We start from the raw sequence: 17,676 nt of genomic DNA on the forward strand, positions 1-17,676 counted from the left end.
TAAAAAAACAGAATAAAACCCAACCCTAGATCTAGTGTATTCATTGCTGAAAATCTGCAGAAGGAATTAATTTGGGATTGCTTACACCTACAGGCAGTGACACCTGAAAATGTCAGTTCACATTGAACAAAACTGAACTCATATCAAAATTAACAAAAGACTTATAAAGTACACCGCATGGAAAGGCAATTTGAGTCTATCCTAATATTTTAATGGTGATACAAAGGGCAATTTGAGAGTTGTTTATAGCAAGTAATTAGATTCTTTGGAGGGATTCATTTTCACTAATCTTTGACTAAGCACTTTAAGCAATTAGATGGGAAGATACTTAACCAGGTTTCTCTTCTGTAGTATAATTTTTACAGATGCTTTTTTATTTATTTCATTTAGGCTACTTCAGAATTTGTCTAAGTACTCAGTGAAACAGCACGAGGCTGCCTTTGCAGTTTTTATGACTTCTAAATAATCTGCAAATAGGCATAACTTTGAGGAAAAGGAAGCTGGTTGTGCACAACAGTACTTCTGTAGCACTCTTGGGTAAAATAGTTACTCTGTGTATGATCAGAACCCCTGTACCAAGTCCAAGAGTTGGACTGCTTGCTGCCCTCATCCTGACAATGAGGAACTTTGCACTGGCATTCCAGCAGCGCTAGCAGCTGCCGCTGATCCTGAGGGACTTTTTGTGGTCTCTAAGCAGAACCAAACAAGCAACTCAAGAAAAACAAAGCCAACAAAACCAAACCCCCAACAAACAAATTTGGCACCTACCCCTCTGGAGGAATGTAAGGCGCCCACATTGAACAGCGACTCAGCTGACCTCATAAACCCAAGCAGCCCTGTATCCTCACTCTTCACAACAGTCCTCGGGCATCGACAAGGTGCCTGATGAGCTGCAGCTTCCTCCGCTGGGTCACCCTGACACCCTTCTCGTGCCTAATTTGAGGTTCTTGTAATACTGCTGTAACCTGGTATTCCCCAAAAGGGAGAGGGGGCTCTGAGGGGTCTGTAGCTTTAGGCATAGCTAACAGTGGAGAATTTTGTTCAGTGCAGAACGCTCCAGACACATAGGCTTTCATTCAACAACATAAATTACGCAGCTTTTAGCACCATACTTGGAGATTAGGTTTCTCTCCCAGGGTCTGCTGCCTGCTATATAGGAATTGCACTCAGACAGGCTGCTTTTAATGTATTGAGTAAAATGGATAAACAGCATTGGGTCTGAAGGATATGACCCAGTACAGTGACCAAGTTCCTCGCTTCGAGTTAACACTGCATGCAATTCCAATTCTTTTTTCATTAGAAACCAAGAAAACTGAAACTTGCAGATTCCATCTTTTTCTGCCAGTATTCTTAAAAGCTATAAAAGAGAAAGCATATGAATACTGCTTAATTTGTACTGGCTCATGCAAAGCTCCTACTGTCATCTCACAGATGATAAAAATATGAAAGAGCATGGAAAAAAGACCATTCTTCTTGAATGAGACAGTAACAAAAGTCATGCTGCTTTGTTAACATTAAAAGTCAAGTCAGAATAGTAACTATCACATACAGAACCAGATTCTGCAGCCTGGATCAAAGTTTCTGGGGAAGATGGATATGCAAGTGATAGAAATGCTGTTTTAAGCAAACCAATGGTGCCTTTGAATAAGCTTTGAGAGTTTGCTTTCTAGAGCTCTATCACAGTAAAAATTTTCTCTTGTGTTCAGAATACTTTTTAGTGCCATGTGAGGATCCTGTGGGCCTCAGAAGAGTTATTGTAACTTGATGATGCTCTGCATAGATGCTACAGTCAATACAATATTCATATGATGTTATAAAGGCATTTGCTTGGGAAGACCAGAATGCAGAGGTTTGGCAGATGACAACAAATCTAGCAGACTTGATGATCCACGGTGTACTTGCAGGGATAGTAGCAAGGCAATCGAGAAAGTGCATGTCACCGTGTTAGTTCTCATGAGATGAGTGATGATTAAGAGATGAGGGGGAGAGTGGTACATCTTGGAAAGGAGCTTGCTGCTAAGAAGAAAATGCCCAGAAGTTCTGGAAAAGCGTCAAGGATGTTGGCGGCTGTTTGTGTTGTAACTCTATTCTGGGAGCTTTATCTGTTACTGAGTGAAACTTCTGTATTTTTAGAAAACCTCTTCACAGTTCTGAAAAACGCATGCTTGACCTCTCTATCTTGGGTTACCCCTATTGTTTGGGGAAAAGTTTATCTCTTCAAAGCAATTCAAAATCCCTTCTTTTGGTTCCTTTTCTTCTCCTTTAGAAGCAAGTGTTATTCTTGCAGTAGCTCATTAGGCATGCGAGTGTCTGTGCTCCAGCTATCCCACCTTGCAGTGGAGAGCCTGGCACATAATTTCAGTTCCCATAAAGTGCAATTCCCCAGCTGAGCCATTCAGGATTCTTGGCTTTTAGGAGAAATATTTATACGCTGAGCTGGTATCTCCAATCTATTTAAGATTCCTGGAGTGGAAATCAGAAAATCATTGGTAGTTGTGACTATGTAGGGGCTGTCAGGAGTAAAGTAAAACTGAAGTGTTTGCCTGCATGCCTGGAGAGCCTGGCTCATCCTGGAGAGCCTACTGTTTTACTGTGTTCTTTATGTATTGTATTCCTGGGAGAGCGGGAAGTCATGCTCATCCTTTCAGAAATGTCTGAAAGCAGAGGGATTTTGTGTCCTTTTGCAAATAAATTGTCTAGGCTGGAAATCATAGGCCTCATTGGCCCTCAGCCAGGTTATATTGTACATGTGTACCTTAACATCAACCATCATCTTGGACACCAACAGCTCCTGATGTTAAAAAAGTGAATAAATCTTGCTCTCAGTTTAATAAAACACAGATGGGAAAAGCAAACCAAACAGAGAGTTAACAGCTCTATTCACTAGTCTCCAGGGCTCCATGCGATTAAATCAGAGTTGGAAGGTATGTTCCTGCTGCTGCTGTTCTGGCCAGTGTCCGTAGGGGTGATGGCCAGCAAAGGAGAAGTATTCTGTCGGTGCCACATGAAATTTGTCAAGCTGAGGAAAAACAGTCATCTCACAGAACAGCAAGACTTCTGGCTATCCACAGTCCCAGCAAATACGCTCCAGCTCTACAGCATGACACCCATGCTGCAGGAATTTTGCTCAGCCATGGGAAAAGACTTTAAAACTGCCTCCCAGCTCCACAGCTTAATTGCAAAACACTGATCTTATAACTGCTTTCTGGCCTTTACAACCCCATCCTTTTATTTCATTCCAGCTCAGAGGTAAACTCCTTTAGTGCTAAGCATCGAGCCTCAGTACTCTCACTGACTGCCCTATCCTACATGCACGAGATTAAAACTTGGAGTTTGTTCCTTTTTTAGGAATTTGGTAACATTTATAGAGGGACCAGGAGACCTGCCTTAAAGAAGAAGAGACAGGTTACACATCTAGAGGTCAGACGCTTTCATTTCCTCTATAATTTGGAAAATGTTACATTACCTCCTGTGGAACAGTTTGACACGCATAGATATAAATTTACATATTTTATGGATTCCTATATTCAGACCATGGGGATTTGTTATCTGGTTTTGTCTGTTAGAACCTTTTTTTTTTTTAAAATTCCTTTTAGGATACTTTCCATATCGTAAGAGACAAGTAAAGATAGAACTAATGTGCCTGGGTTTCTTACTGTCATTAAAGTTCCTTAAAAAGATCCAGTAGCCTTTTTCCAGGACATTTTTCTTCTTTCTCATAGTATTTCACATTCTGGGCTTCAATCTGTTGTTTCTGTATGATGGCCCATTTGTCCACTTTGGTTAATTTCCAGGACAGATTTAATCCTTCTAAAGAAAGGGAAAGGATACCTCTTTTTTTCCGCAGCTGTGCCTAAAATCTCTCACAGCACATCTTTAGAAGTATGTTTTCTTTCAAAGTCCTCTGAGAGTAAGTTAACTTGAGCTGTTTTTACTGCAAACTTGGTTTTTTGCTTCTGATTAGCTTTATTTATTTAATCACATTTCTGTGTTTCTGCTATGGCAACAGTAATAAGAGCAGTACTAGCTGACCTGTGCTTTAGAAGTTGCTTGCTGCTTTGAAATAGCAAGTTTAAATAGTTTGAAATTTGCCTGTTCTCTCTCAGGTTTTTGGGGTTTGGTGTTTTTTGTTTTGGTTTTTTTTTGGGGGGGAGGGGGGTTGTTCTGTGGGTTTTTTGTAGTTTCAGAGTTTTTCTAATTGGATCTCTTTCCTTATCAGTTCACCCATTTTTGAGCATTTTATGATTCTTCTCTAGGGGAAACATAAAAGCATGAGTGAGTGTCAACTGTAACTAAAACTGACCTGTAAATAAAACCGTAAATAAAACACATGGATCTGTCACAAACATAATTTCTAAACTCTCAGAAAAATCAGAAATAATATTCATTAGTCATTGCCTTATGTTTTACTGAACAAACTGATATATTATTAATGAACAAAGCTATTAAGCAGCCTCCAAGTACAGCCCTAGAAAGAATTAATGCAGTATGTCCAGGGCCAGAAAAGAAAGAATGGGACTATCAGTTACCTTATAGTAGCACAGCTTTTGTGGAGTGGGTCTGGGCATGTTTCTGTCTGAATATCCACAGTGAGATCATGTGGCACCACAGAGACTCCACTGCAGAAAAAGTTCACTGTTATCCTAAATACTTTTAAAAAGTAAATAAACAAATAAGAAAACTTTCAAAGCACCTTGAATAGAAAAAGCAAAAGGTTTTTAACTCCTGCTTGATGGAAACAACAATCATCGTCCACTACCCAAACCATGAACCAGCCTTTGGCATTCACCCCTTCTCTCCAGCTCCAAGCACTGCTTGCCTCTCCCCCTTCCCAACCACTCTGCTCCAGACCTGCCTGTGCCTGACGTTCCCGCAGCCCTCCAAGGTGAAACAATTCTTCCCTCCCCTCACAGTAAGTCCAAGCACTCACCTTCCTGTGTGTACCTTCATGAAGATAACTGGAGGCATCTGATGGGTGCAAACCAGCAGGCTGCTGACAGAAAGAACACTCTGCAGCTAATTAATATTTCAGCATTTAAAAATGCAGCTGATTGTTTATTAGCCTGTTACAGCAAAGTGCTTGTACCAATCAGCAGAAATGGTGGCTGGCAGAAGGTTCAAGTTGTACAACCCCACTCTGTGTGTGACATGGAGAATGCAGCCTCTTCACTTTCATCCTAAAAAGCTTGCCTAACTTCAGGTTAAGTGAAGGGAAGGATAAAGAGACCTAGACCTCACTGAAAATCTGCTCAGCAATCACATTCAATAGCTCAAAACTAACAAAGAGAAAAATGTGCCCCGTTTTTTGGTTTGGTTTCTTTTTTTTTTTTTAACTAAGAGAACAAAGAATAAACGATCAAATAGGTGAGGTTCGAGTGTCATTCTTCTCCCCAGTCAACAAGTAACCAGCTCTGGCTATATCAGCTTGCTGGGCAGCAAACACAGAAGGGAATTTAGTGCTGCAATGGCTCATGAGTAACACACGTAGCCACGTGTTTTCAAACTTTTGTAGAAAGGACACTTACAGCCCAGTAAGTAGCGACCAGCCAAAGAAATCGTCCTACTGTTACTCCATGCTGACATGAAAGAACCGTTTGGGGAAGAACTTCGCTCAGCAGAAGTGACCACAGCCTGTTTGGATTGCACAAGATAATGAATGGGCTTGTAAAATGCAAAAAACCAATGGTATTAGACCAGGGAGAAGAAAATATTACAGATTTAAGACATCTAGGGCCAGATTCACTGTAGAATCAAGCTGATTCGTGCTGTTTCAGTGATGCAAAGCAGTTGTAAACCTAACTTAGCTGGCCTGGAGCCACCACAACTTCTATCTGCTAGACTTAATGGTTTCAGTGCCCAAAACCCATGTTGGGAACTGTGGTACATCCACAACCCTGCACATTGACTAAAGGTGCCATCGTCTGCATTTTTTTGGAAAAAAACTGTGCCACCCTTCCCCATGGCACCAATGCTGAGCTTCCACAGGAAGGGAGCTCACTTTTCACTGCTGCTCCCCAAACACCAGAGAAGCAAAGGGAATTGGCAATTCCTCTTCAGCAAAAGCAGTCAAAAATGAAAGACAGGAGGCCTTTAACCAAAGAAATAAAGTGAAGTGAGTACTATTGTAGTAAAACTGCTTCTAGTGAAGTCATTTCTTTAATACTCAGTTTTAAAGACTCACTTAATTGCAGCTCCATAAGAAAGCATTATGGAAAACAGATTCTTCTTGTAAAATCTTTTCTTTAGTGTGTGTGTATTTATATATATATGTATATGTGTGTATATATATACACACACACATATATGAAGGTAGAAAGTACATACTACTTTTTTTTTTCTTTCTCCCAGGATGTGAACTTATATCTGCTTTTCAGTTTCCCTAAGCAGCTCTGAACAACAGCAGGTATGATTAAGAATTCAAGGTAGCTGGCAGTCAGAACATTTGACCTAATCTATCTTGACTTTGCACTCTATGCATTTAAAAGCAGCACGCCTGTGTGGAACACTGCAGTTCAGTGGGGTACAGCCATATCTATTTTAGTCACATGCACACACTGAAATAGCTGTGTGCACATGGAGATCCCCTCTTTTTTTGTTTTAGCCAAATTAGGGGATCAAAGCCACATAAAACCTTTTGTAATGAAACTTGAAGCCACATGTAATGAAACCAGATAGTTTTTCCTTTCTGATCTAAAGTCTTTCCTGTTTTCAGGCATTACTATAAACCTACATCTTGGTCCAGTCTGTAACTTGGTCCAGCTTGGATTAGATTTGCAAACAGCTTGATGAATCTGGGATGATTTATAGCTTGAGGTAGAAAGAAAACAAACAACAGAATCTAAGGTTTGGCCTGCTTTAGGCTCAAAATCAAGCGTAACCTCCTACTGACTCCTTTTGGATCTTTGCGTCTTTTCGAATCCCAGAAGGAAAGCACCCCACTGAACTGTAAATCCAGCCCAAAAAACCATAATGCACTGGTAAATGTAAAAGTAAGTTTCACAAATATCCTTTCCTTTTCTGGGAAATTTCCATTTAGACTTAAACGAGGAATTTGGACAGCGGGAGATTAGGGAAAATATTTCTTCCTTAGTATCAAGAGCTGAATGTACTCTTCTTTGTTCAGAAGACAAGTAGTATATCTATCAAAGAGCACTTTATTCACGCCATCCGCAAACTTGGTCATTCTCTTTTAATTCAGCTGAAAAGGAAGATGAAAAACATCAGCAGGGAGCTGTTTAGCTAAAAGAAGTGTAACATTCAGGAAAATCAATACAGATTTGCAAAGAGAGCGTGGCTTAAATTCAGCATGAAAATAAATGTGAGATATATCAGCTCTAAGAGGTCCTATTTCCGATCTACTTTTAAGTGTAGGGACTCTAGACACAAGACATGTCTTCAGAGGATAAGGGTATGTCTGCGAAGAATACCCTGCACCGTCATTTCACAAAGCAGATTCTTTCACAAATGCTTCTTTACTAGTTTAAAGAAATCCACAGGAACCGGTTTTTCTTCAGAAATCATGCCAGTCCTTGCCATTTCTACCTGCTACCAGTGCACATGCACCAGGTGACACTTATCTGGGCCAGGCCATCTCCGCTCTCTGCATCAGCAAGCAGAAGGAGAACAAACCAATCCCACAAGAAGCAGCTGTGCAAAATATGCCTTCAGCAAAATTGAAGAGAGCAGATGCTTTGCTCCATTGGAGTGGTGTGGGTGACACTGTCCCACTTAAGGGAGAAGCTCAAGCAAGAAGCTGATTGAAGTTGGCTGTGTGTTCCAGTATTTGGCCAGAAGGAATTGAGTATGTATTTTAAGACATCTTAATTTTCATATAACTAGAAAATAATTGTATCAACAATCATAGATTTTTAAGACTGTAATATTGAAGATATCTCTGATTCTTGATAAAAACATATTTTGCACACAGAAATATGATCACAGAAGTATGGCCCTACAAGCCTGAAGCCACAACTATTTACAGTATCAAAATTTAATTCCTGGCCTATAAGAATTTAACCCACATCACATCACAATACTTTCAATATTTAAATTCTCTTTCTTATTTAAAGGCTCCCTAAAACAAGAGATAAGTGTTTATGTTCCAACAGGTCATGTTTCCTACTATTATCAATAGTGGGTACTCTCAAAGGACAGGTGGACAATAGAGGCTCAACCACCTAGCCATGAAATCCATCCACACCTTGTGCAAGGTCGATCATGCACAAACCCATTTAGCTACCCTTTAGAAAACACATGAATCCTTTAAATCAATCTGGATCAAAATGCTGGTTTCCTCCATCTGAGGCATGAAAATGTATATAATGGATTCAGAAAAATTCCACATAATTATCCTGGTTGGATGTGAAGTTTCCCCTCAATCTTTGATCTATAATGTAGTAATGTGTCAGCTCGACCAAAGTAGTTTTATGTGCAGGAAATAAGACAAGCTGAGCAGCTTCATGGTTAATTGATTAAAAGGTTCTAAAGAAGGTGCAAGATCAAAGAGCAACTTAATGGTTTTATGTTACTCAGGAGAACTGTTGGTCCAGTTGTTTGACAAGACTGACCTTGGGCAATGAAGTAACAGGCAATTAAAAAAACCAAACCCTAACAAAACTAAAACACAGATCATATTTATCTACTTCAGCATCCTTATTTCCTTTAGCAAGTAATAGGTGGCACACCCCGGTGCTCTAAGACAATTTGCATTTTGTTAGCCTTTAACACTATAGTCCAAATATTGAGCACACAAAATTGTCTGTCGCCTAGGCTTGCCCTGAGGAGAACGGGGAAAAAAAACCCACAGAAACTCAGAATCACAGGATGCCATGCCATTGGTTAAAAACTTATGCAAGCAAATAAATGTGAAACCATAGCTGAAAGACAGTTGCTTGTAGAGCCCTTGGTCTGTGAAATAACTGAGCTCCCTCAGCCATCTTCACTGGCACTGGAAACCAATGGTACCTCATAGCTTACAAGACTATCTCATCTTGAGAAGGATTTTAGGAAACAGGAAATGCTCTGAAGAAATGTAACCACTTGCAATAAAGGAAAAGAAAAAAAATGCTAATGCATTGACTCCTAAAGAAGCATTTAATAAGGCCATTCGCTAAATGGCACTTTAAAACACTGATACTTTCTGGTTATGCTGTCACCGCTGTGATATTCAAGACTCTCATGAGCACAGTTTGGTTTATGTCTTCTGAATATGAGCATTATACTTACACAAAGGTAAAAGAGAAATGCAGGGAATAATAGGCAAAAGAAGGTACATGATATGATTTCCACAAGCTGCAGCGTGACCTGAATCTAAAGTATTCTGGCTTCTGATCCAGTGCAGTATTTTGCACCCACAACTAGGTAATATTTTTCTTTACTTGAACAAAGGGGACAATCAGTTAAGGCACCAACACAGACTCAGTTTGGCACTTGATACTACCAATAACTCTGCCTCTAGCACTTGAGCTTCTGGAAGGTTATATTCCAGGTGCTTACACCTCAGATGCAGCCTTCCCTTCATGTAGCAGTGGCTTCACAAAACAAACACAGAGCTACATTAAAAGAAAAAAAATTTGCAACCACATTTTTCCTGTTCTGCACTAAGCCTGTTGTCATCAAACCCAAGGTATTGTATTGTTATATATTTTCCTATGTATTTTCTAATGCTTATATTAGATGCTCTTGCCCCTCACCAGTAAATTCTCACCTCATTCCTGTGAGGAAAGGCCCTTCCTCAGGCAGTCCTACCACTATTTCAACCTTAGCAAAGAGACCTCTTCCTCTAGGTATTTCTCTCCCCTCTAATATCATCGGGAGGCCATGTGACAAGAGATATCACAAGATGCCCATCACTTAGAGCAAAAATATAAAAGCATTGCTGAGTCTGAAAACAACTCTCCTTGAAGGAAACTCTGTTAAGAGTCATCTAGCAAACGACTTCAGTAGCATCAACTATTGCAAGAAGAGATAGACCATCACAGAAAACATCAGAAGACAAACGGTTTGGGAAGATTCCTCTCATCTGTTGATTATAAATTAATTAACACATCTGACCAGTATGTTAATGACACCATAGTATGCTCTACCATTAATGTCTTGCACCATAGTAGCTCTACCATTAATGTCTTCTATTTACAGGAACATGACTTTCAGGTCAAGGATGTAAAAGTTCCCTGTTGTTCTATTTACTTAAAACAAACAAACAAAACCCTGCTATTGCTCCTGCTGGCCTGCTTCTCTCCACAAAGAAGAATACCCCACTTGAGCTGAGCAGCTGACAGCTCTGCTCAGTGCCTGATAAGCTGCCTCTCCTGGGTCACCACTGAGTGGGAACTTCTGAGCTGTGTAATGGGATTAACTTTCCCACACCATTCCCGGAGAGCCCATTGTGGAGAGAGGAATACTTTTATTCATGGCAACAAGTCAAACACAAACCCTTGGCAAGTCAAATTAAGAAAAAATAAACAAACAAATGGAGTTTTGGCAGAATCTGGGATTTGCCCTATTGGAAATGTCTTTGTAAACTGATGGAGAAGTTGACTGATCTGGAATGGACCATTACATTTACAATAGAGCTAAAGAGTAACGCTTTAAAGACTCCTCTTGTTTTGATAAAAGATTTTTCATTACCTCAAAGCCCTTTCCTTCACAAAGGTCCTAAAAAAACAATCCCCACCCAGCTGCAAGTCTTCGGGATGAGGAGGAAAAACACTGTTAGACTTTTTGAGGAGGAATCTTGAATTAGTCATTTTATAGTTTCGCAAGTAGAAAAGCCAGGGAATTGTTGTGATTTAAGAATATAATAATTTTCAACGCACAGATTCCCTTTATTGAAGTATAAATGGTGCCTTGTGGGCACATAACAGCACTGAACTGGGCCTGGCAGGATCAGTTTTATTGTATTCTACCGTGCAGAAACAATTACTTTAGTACAAATTGTCATGTGCCATTTTTCAGCCTGATCAAGTTCAGTCTTACAACTGTAAATTACTTTGTACTTGAGAGGTGTTTAATACTGTCTCAAACCTTTTCTTTTATAATCTAAAGTTCTCTTTTTGTTTCGGTCTAGCCATGTTTGTTCTCATGTAAAATTTTACAGCCATACTACCAGTCTGAGCACTTTTCATAGTTCTTGTCTAGATCTCGGTTCCATCTCCAAGTGGTACTGCTTCAATGCTCAGCAGTACTGCAAAGAGACTGGAACTGGTACTTCCTACTTTGGTGGACAATGTGTTGTTACCAACAGATTGTCATGGAGGATTTGACTGTCACCTTTCCTTTTTGGTGCTTCTGTTTTTCGTAATTAACCTGTGGCCACATTTATAGTTAAAAGGCATGTGCACTTGGACCTTAGGCTTTTCAGCTTGGTGAGCCTTTCACAATTCATTTAGTCATTATGGTATCTTCATATGTTACGTTTTTTGTTGATGCTGTCAACCAAGCACCTGGGGAAATAATCAGGGCATCATGCAGAGTCCCACAAACAAAGCATAACTGAGAGGCAGGGTGGATTGTGCTTGGGCAGAGTCACATAAATGCAGATATACTGACACAGCGATTAGCACAAAGCTCTCTGAAAGGAGCTAGGTTATGCTAAGTAGACATGTTAGTTCAGCTGGAACTAATTTGGGAACCTCCCTCATCACTACATAGTGTGATTTCAACTCTGAAATGTCTCTGGATCTTGCAAAATTATTTTTTTCTTGCTAAAATATCTATTGAGCTTTCAGATTGCAGTGGATTTCTCATTCTTACAGCCACCACATCAGGAACTGGAGAAACATGGTGCTGAGCTGGAATTAATAAGCCCAGTCAGACCTTGATGAAAGCTAATCAACTCTTATGGCTTCTTGCTGACTGTGTGGTGCCACGCAATATTCTTGCCATCCTTGTCCTCATCATTTCAGGTCCAGGGGTGCAGTTGGGTAGTTGCTGTCATGCTTCCATAGACCTTATCAACAACACAGCCCTGGTCTGTGTGGTGTAGGCACACAGTGCTTCTGGACTACATTTGAATCTGCTCTATAGCTTGTGTCACAGGCTCCCTGGCACTGCTGATGCACAAGACCCAGCTCCCAAGTTTTGCTCTGCTTAGTGATTAGGAAACAGCACTCCAGAAAAGTGTATTTGTACCTGTAAAACTAAAGGGACTCAGGATATAAGCAGATTTTTTAAAATGCACACATCCAAACCAGAATACTTCTTTAGATAAGTTTGGATATAACTATCAGATTCAGCTAAATAAATAAAATACCTGTAGCTTGTCAAAGCAAAAGACTAATTGTTTATTTTTGTGTTCCCTCTTGACAAGGTCCAGTGTCCAAGAGTGCCAAGAAGTGGAGAAGGTGAAGTGTTGTAAGTAAAAAAACCAGTTAAACAGAAATCAAAGAGTGGGTTTAAATAGTCATTGCCTCTTTAATTTAAGAACAAACTACTAAATACATTTCTAACAACTACTGCCACTATTTAAAGCCACATCCAACCAAGCAGAAGCTTGCACTTCAGTGGAAAGGAATAGTGTAAATATTAATACTATTATTTATTTTGAGTCAAAGAAATAACCTAAATTATGAAAAGCCACTCATGCAGCACTCCTTGCCCTTGATGGATAATTAGTACTCAGCAAAAATTGCAAAGCATTATCCAAAGAAGAATGCAGCTAGTCAGAATAAATAAAACCAAGCAATGAACCAAAACAATTCCACCTGGTGACCTCACCTCCCCTACCCCTGCAACTCACAGCTTTTCTGCGCTACACCCAGTATCTGCCATAACATACAGTCCTCTTGTGGCTGTGCAAGGACACCAGTGCTTTTACTACTACTCATCCTTCTTTGATTGCTTCACTTTCCACACAAATAATACCACTATTAATTGTTTGCTGAACTGCACTGTGCCAGCCTGCAGGACTGAATTCCAGACTGTAGCTCACGGGACCTTTAGAGCTCATGGTATACACGCTACATAAAAGGGATGGACACACAGAATGAAAGAACACTGTGGGCCTGAATCCCCACTGCTCTCACAAATACGTTTTGTGAGTATCTTCAGAGGGTCACTGTGCTGGCTAGTTTGGGCCTGTAAATGAACACGGTGCCATTTTCAGATTTGTGGATGGAAATCTCCACAAACAGTGGCTGACAGGTGAGAGGTGGGGCTGGAACAGCGAACAGAACAGGCTGGAGTCACCTGCCCAGAAACTGAACCTATTTACAGAGTAGGAAAGGAAGTCAATTAGGAAAAAGAAATAGCAAAGGGAGGAGGATAAAGGGTGAAATCACCTTGGGAGTTTTTGTGCACAGGAAAATTTCTATACATAGTATGAGCCATCTGACCGTTACAAAGCCCACTACAGTCTGAACTGCTTTACATTACTGATTAGAAAGAACTATCATAATTTTAACAAGCTGTAATTTTTAAACAAACTGTGATTTTACAGAATGTCTAGAAAAGTTAAAACCTAAAGACTTTGGGGCTTTAGGAACAAAGAGATGACACTGAGATTTTGAGAAGTGACACCATATTTTGCATTATCCAGTCAAAAAACCCACCCTTGGGATGACATAACCTTGCCCTACTCTTGTTGCAACCTTGAGGGAGCCTGGGAAGAACAACTATTTGATAAGAAATAAAGCTAGCAGGTAGCAAATTCACAACCAACATAAAAAGGTGAGGGGGAGCCAGGAGACTCCTTGTCACAGGCTATAGTGAATACTAACAGTCTCTTGGGGTTCAAGAGGAGAAATACACATAAGAGAAATCCATTGAAGATTACTGAATATGCAGCAGTCATCCCTGGCTCAGGATGTTCCTGAATACCAAACGGCTGAAAGCTGGGAGAATACTCATGGGAAATGTTCTGTACAGTTGTCCTGGTTCACACAGTCTCTCCTCAGCCCCCTCTTCAGTTGTCTCAGGTGGGACACTCTATGACAGGACACTGTGATGTATTATTAATCTTTGGTCTGACCCAGTGTTCAATTCAACAAAATTCTTTCAGTCAGACAGAATGTGCCATACTGTTAAAGTGATTTTTTGGTGAGGTGACATGTTCACTGTATTTTTTTTAAATACACAACTCTCTTGTGAACTGAATTACATTTCAAAACTCAACCTCATAGCAAAAGTTACACTTGCCTGTACCTCACCTCACCATAAACACCTGCACCTGGCAGGCTCTCGCTAAGCTCCCTCTTTTGCATTCCATACTGTCAAACTATTAGTGTTTATCCTGTAGAGACTACCAAGTTTCCAGGCTCTTGCATTCCCAGCCTTTCTGACAACACCACTACTGTTTCCAACCTGCTCCCAAGAGACCTGATTACAGCCCCAAGTCTCTGAGCTCCCACCTGCTCCTACCTGCTGCAGCATTTCACAGGGACATCAGCCCATGAGAGTTGCCAGGCAGCACTACCTATGCTGGCATGGAGAGCAGCTGGGCAGTGCAGTGAGGTGCTCATTTCCCACCCCTACCCTCCCCATCCTTTCCTTTTCTTTCCTCAAAAATACCCATGCTCAGATTCTGCTATTTCAAATAAAGATTACAGAAGTGAACTACAATGAGGAACACAGCAAAGTCTTCTCCCCCTCCCACGTTTCTCTCTGATTCATGATGTAGTTCTTCCTTCAAATCTTTCCCATCCTCTAGTTTCACCTTCCAGGTCTCTCATTTCAGAAAGTAGAACTACAGAAACACAAAACAGTGTCCAAACTACAGGAACTAAAATCCACGAACACAGGAAGTCTAAAAGTCATGAACTTGGAGCCTTTGCTGTGCTCTGCTCGTAGTTCCTCTCCAATAGCCTCACTTATAATTTCCTCCTTCCCTTCTACATCCATTCACACAGCCTTTCTTTTTACTCTCACCAGAAACCCTAGTGTACTGCCCTCTCCCCACGTTTTCTTGGGAAGATATTTTTTGGCTTTTCCCTGTTTTTTGTTTGCTTGTTTTACGAAAAGGCTTTAAATCGTCCTCCTCCAAAACCCAACCGAGCAAGTGATAGCAGGGCAGCCTTACTCACCCACTTGCTGCTCCTGTGTAGGCAAGGACAAAGGGACTGCAGGCTGCTGCTTCACCCCTCTGAAAGGAGAGAAGAGGAAGATGAAAACTATTTATCCTGGTTCTGGCCAATCCAGCGCTACCTTCCCCAAGCAGCCAGCACAGGTGAGCTGAGTTAGCCAGGTGGTTTCCACACCACGTGGCATCAGTCCCCTATAAAAGGGGCTGGGAGAGGAGGGGTGCTCTTGGGTGTCTCCAAGGTGTGATGTTGGCTCAGTGCAGTGTTCTGTGTTACCTTTGGGTTGGTAAGGTACTCTGTGTTATCACTGGGTGTGAGTGATCTTTGCTATGGGCTGTTATCATTCCCCTTTCATGATGCTGTTGTCAGTAAACCGTCCTTATCCCAACACACTGGGGCTCTGTCTGTTTTTCCTCGGGGTTGTGGATGGGGGGAAGCAAGTGGTATGTGGTGCTCAGCCACTTCCATCACCAGCTTTTTTTATCTATATCATTTCATCATGACTGTTACCACAGTTCCTATCCTCCTCACCATCACTACACCAAATACTCCTGGGTGATTGCCAGTTCTCAACCACCAATTTAAAAAGTGTCTGACAGACCTTAAGTCTGCCTTTCATATCTCCTCTATATCATAAATGAATGCATTCTTACCAACCTTGGACTTGTTATCTCAAGTGCCAGGTGTGCTTGGTGTGTGGGAGATGTTAAATGCTGTTGTGAAGCAGTACAGCCATGCTGTGTGTGCCTCAAAGCCTGATGCCCTTACTGCAGTTCTCCCCTCCCTCTGATCCAGCAAAAGGAATCTCGTGGACTTGTGGAAAAAAGCTGAAAGGCCTGTTAAAGATAGTATTATACCCATCTACAGCCTATACGGATATGTTTTGCTAACCAGAGCAACAACACCCCCCACCCCAGTGTGTTCTCTGCAGACCAAGTCTGAACTGCATAGGTTTGTTTCTCCTGTTGAGGGGGGAGGAGGAAAAGTAGGAACACTCTCAGGATGCCTTGTGAATTTGTAGAGTACTTTTTCGTGTTTGTTAACGTTACTTACCTCAATCTGTGCAGGGCTATAAAGTCCAGTAAACATGCCCAATGCTTTATTTCCTACTACTGATCTGTGCCCCCCAGTGGGAAAGAATTGGCAAAAGGTCTCCTGACAACGAATACAATTTCTCTGACAACTGAACTATGAAATACTTCTATTTCCGCTTAACAAACTCTTCTATTTTACCACCTTTGATATCTGAGGTAACAGAAAACTTTGATTTCCCCCCTTGTTTCTGTCCCCAAACCAGCAGAATCCAGAGCAGCAGCCTTCTCGGGGGGGTGGGGGGGGAAAGGCACAGAAATTGAAGACAGTGAATGATTGCCACCAAGTGGGAAAATACAAAACTGCAGCTTGTGCCTCTAAATCGGTTCTTTTCCCTACGCGATTCTGACGAGGGAAACCTGTCAGTCGGCTCTCATAGCAGCACCCTAAAAATCACCTGCGAGTTTTCCAACTTTGATTACTGATTTCCCTCGGTAGGACTTAAATGATATTTTTCCTGCCTCAGAAATTTAGTAGTGAGCTTTGATTATCAAATAATTACAGAGGAACCATTTTGTGAGCACTTAAAGCCTGCGTGTGTCTGTCTTGAATTTAAAGAATGTTACCTCATGACTTTTTTTGTATGTTGAAAAGCAAATTCCAACTCCACAGAATTTGCCAGGAAGAGAATAATGGTGTTCTGGCAGGAGGAAGAGAGCCATCCCATGTCCATTTACATGATGTGGTTGGTGCTCATGATCTTATATATAATCACTTGCAGTATAAAATAGCTTCATCACCCAAAGCTGTGATGAAGTAGTAATTTTTTAACATCCATTTTTAAAAATCAGATTCTTCTTTCTGTAAAGAGGATGTTGCTCCTGGTGCTATTGCTGTTCTGTGACACTGGGTACCACTTCACCTCACAGGATTGCTATGCTTGCAGATACATTCTCTCACAATGTTTCTGCTTACAGGTACCTGCACCTGTTTGATGAAAAGCAGGATTAATAGAAGTTGGCACTCTGGGGTATTTTGGAATATCAATGGGGTATCCTAAAGCAGTGGATGTACTGCGGTGTTTCTCAGGTTTGAGAGGCTGGGGAGCCTGTGTTCAAGTCCATGCTTCAAACCAGGAAAAAGCAGATTTTTGAACCTGAGTTTTCTATAACCCAGTGAGTCTTCTAGCTCTAGGGAGCTACTGCTTCCAAAACCCTTTATTAGCTTTGAAATTCCAGAGAATTCACAGATACATACCCAACTCTTTCCTTCCCCCAAGTACTACCTTCCACAGATGGGAACATGGGTTTTGTATGGCCATGGGTATAAAATGAATCCTAGTATAACTAAACCATTGCAGAGCCACTCTAAACACTTCAGTAAGTAATGGGAAGTGGGAAAAAGATGAGTTAGTATATCTGTATCTATTTGGGTGTAACTTTCTCTGACTTGGGTACTGATGACATCTGAAGTTTCCTAAGCATTTCAGATCAGCAATCAGAGTGGGCTGTGTAGTGCAACAAGTGCTACACTTGTCCATGGAACTACTTGATTTTGCTCAGCCTTTCAATTTAAAGAATCATACCCAAAGCACGGTGTCTGTATACTAACAGTAGAGACCTGTGTA

This window comes from Gallinula chloropus (assembly GCF_964237585.1).
Source record: "Gallinula chloropus genome assembly, chromosome: 7".
Classification (NCBI taxonomy): domain Eukaryota; kingdom Metazoa; phylum Chordata; class Aves; order Gruiformes; family Rallidae; genus Gallinula; species Gallinula chloropus.